Raw genomic sequence first — 3,308 nt, 5'->3', positions numbered from 1 at the left:
TGGGATGCACTGGGGTTGTCCAGCATTTTGTGTCTAGCTGGGGGGACAAGGCAAGCCTCCAGAGGAGGCTCCATCTCTCTTCACCTCTCAGAAGATGCTGTCCCCTGTTGCCCACTTGCCCACCGGTGGAGATGAGCCTGTCCTGAGGTGCTGGCACCAGCCCAAGCTGTGCAGGGACCTGGCTGTCCTGCTGCACGAGGGGAGATAGGGATGTGATCATGGAAGCAGGCCTGGAGCTCGGGCCCTTGGCATGGGTGTGAGGAGCCCCAGGGGGCCTGGGGACAGGCTGGGTCACTGTTGCCTCCATGACACAGGTCCAGCAGCAGCAGCCCTGCCCTGCAGCTGTGGGACAGGGTTTGAAGATCAGCCATGCTCTCTCTGAGCCCCTGTCCTGCTCTGCTCACCCCCTGACACCCCACATGGCTCCAACCAGAGCCCACCTATCCCGTGTCCCCCTCCTTGTCCCCATCCACTCCACACCAGGCCAGGTGGCTCCAGCAGCCAAGACCCTTGCCCAGCCTGGGAGCTGCTGCTGGCATTGGGCTCCAGCCCTGCCCTGGCCCAGTCAGAGGCAGAACTGGGATTTCTTTCTGGTGTTTCCCAGGGGGTGGGTTCTTTTTTTTTTATAATTCCTTGTCTGTTTGTTTTAAATGTGTGTTGATTCCTGTCTGTCCATAACGAGTCCCTGTGTTACCGGGGCCAGTCCCCTGCCATCAATGCAGAGCTATTTGCACTATAGTAATACACACAATTGCACATAACCAATTAATATTTATGGCAAGGGTGCTGATTCCCTTCTGGTGATTGCATTGTCAGGGGTTGGGTTTTATTTTTGGGTTGGGTTTTGGTTTTGTTCCTGTGACTGACTCATTCTTTCCTGTTCCTTTTATATTTTTTTTTTTAATCCCCTTTGCCTAATGTTGTTGTTCAAGATGATGGTGCATCATGTTACTAAGAATTTCCCTGGATCTTGGTGTGTGGGTTGTTTGTTTTTTTTTTTTAATTAGTAAGCAGCCAGCAGGTGAATGGCATCCCTGGACCACGTTGGAGCTGCTGCCATGGAGAGTTTGCTCCCAGGCACCTTCCTCTGGACAGTGTCTGTGCAAGGAAAGGGTGTGTGTGGGGGGTGGGTTTTGGTGGGACAGGGCCTGCAGCCACCAGGGAAGTCTAGAGAAGGGGCTGGAGCACAAGTGTGAGCAGGAGCAGCTGAGGGAGCTGGGGGTGTCCAGCCTGGAGACAAGGAGCTGAGGGGAGACCTGCTGGCTCTGCAGCTGCTGAGAGGAGGTTGGAGCCAGGGGGGTTGGGCTCTGCTCCCCAGGAACAAGGGATGGGACAAGAGGAAATGGCCTCAAGTTGTGCCAGGGGAGGTTGAGATGGGATCTGGGGAACAATTCCTTCCCCAAAAGGAAGCCCTGCCCAGGCTGCCCAGGACAGGGGTGGTGTCCCCATCCCTGGAGGGGTTTGAGAGCCCTGTAGATGTCGTGCCGAGGGACATGGGGCAGTGGTGGCCTTGGCAGGGCTTGGTACAACAGTTAGACTTGATGAACTTTCCCAACCAAAATGATTCTGAAATGCTGGGACTCCCAGTAGCTGGCTTGGTCGTTGTGTTTGGTTTTTTGGCAGGGGAGTTATGGCAGGAGGCAGCAGAGCTTGGGCTGGGGAGCAGTGGGAGAGCAGAAAGGTTGCAGGAGGGTGAGATGCTAAATTGCCACAGACTGGCAACCAAGCATAGTGGTCCCAGGCAGGACAGCCAAAACCCCCAGCACGTGTCCCGGGGTGGGGGGAGGTCCTGGTGACCCCCTACAAGACTTGGTCTTGGGGAGGAGGTGGCACAGCAGCAGGGTGACCCTTGCAGTGCCCATGACCTCCACGGCAGGGGCAGGGGGGTCTGGGGCCAGGCTGCAGCAGCCCAGGGCAGCAGGCAGGACTGGGATTGCCCACCAGACAGACAGACTCTGCTGCCCAGGGGTCAGTTATTGCTGACAGCAGCACTCTGAGGGGAGAAGCAACACAAGTCCCAGGCAGCTGCTTCTCCCCTCTGGCTGCACAGTGGCTGGTATTCCCATCATAAAAATATTTATTTTTTTTTCCCCCCAGTGGTTGTTTCCTGATCTCCACTGGAGTCAGAGAGCAGCTCCAGCCCTGGTGGGCTTGGGCTGCCCAGCCTGTGCCTTGGGGAAAGGATCTGGGGCCAGGGGTTGGTGTCCTCCAGAACATGACTTCTGGAAGGGCTCAGTCCAGGCTGCACAGTGGCTGGTATTCCCATCATAAAAATATTTATTTTTTTTTCCCCCCAGTGGTTGTTTCCTGATCTCCACTGGAGTCAGAGAGCAGCTCCAGCCCTGGTGGGCTTGGGCTGCCCAGCCTGTGCCTTGGGGAAAGGATCTGGGGCCAGGGGTTGGTGTCCTCCAGAACATGACTTCTGGAAGGGCTCAGTCCAGCCTAGAAAAGCCCAGGAGCAGAGGGGAACTTTGTGTGCCAGGTCCCTCCTGGAGCAGAAGTGGAGCAGGTGTCCCCATCCCATCTCCCACAGGCAGCCACAACCACCCTCTTGTAGCTCCTCATCAGATACGGGGAGACCTTGAACTTGTCTTTTGTCAGAGCACCATCAGTTGGGGGCTGCCTCTGGTACCCTCATTCCTGCAGCTTCACCCACCTACACCCTGGCTCTGAACCACAGCCAGGGTGCTCAGCCCCACATCACCCCCACACTCCCAACCATACCCCAGGGTGATGAGCACCCTGGGGCCAAGGATGCTCCAAGGATGCAGGAGATGGTCCAAGCCCTTTTCCACCACAACTGCTCGGCCAGGACTCAGCTCCCAGCACCCCCACCGCTGCACAGGGATGCCCCAACTCCCCAGCAGAGCACGCTGCTGCCCCCCCTCCTGCAAACACACCCTCCCAGCCCACAAGCTCCTCTCCACGGGCAGTTTCAGCGCTTTATTGTGTGGCCGTCCTGCTGCAGCACCTCGCTGTCCTCCTCCCCGTGGCCACGGGGTGGATCTGCTCCCTCCTCCCCAGCACGGCACCGCAATGTCCCTGGAAGCTGGAGGCCACAGGAGCTGCAGAGGTCCAAGAACTGGCACTTAAGGAATCCTGGCCGGGGCCACAGGCTGCTCCTCCAGGCCGGGAGCAGGGCAGGGGCTGGGCATGGCTGTGGTCCCGCGGGGCTGGCAGCCTGGCTCCCTTCATCTCAGTCATCTTTTAAAAACATGGCTCTGAAACCCCCCAGCAGGGCTGGGGGCTGGACCAGATGCTCTCAGCTTTGCTTCTCTTACAAAAGGAAAAAAAAAAACAAAACAGCC

This window comes from Chaetura pelagica, unplaced genomic scaffold (genome assembly GCF_000747805.2).
Source record: "Chaetura pelagica isolate M959 unplaced genomic scaffold, ChaPel_1.0 scaffold309, whole genome shotgun sequence".
In the NCBI taxonomy this organism is placed as follows: Eukaryota; Metazoa; Chordata; class Aves; order Apodiformes; family Apodidae; genus Chaetura; species Chaetura pelagica.
The sequence above is the reverse complement of the archived record's forward strand: the minus strand, read 5'-3'. Positions refer to the sequence as shown.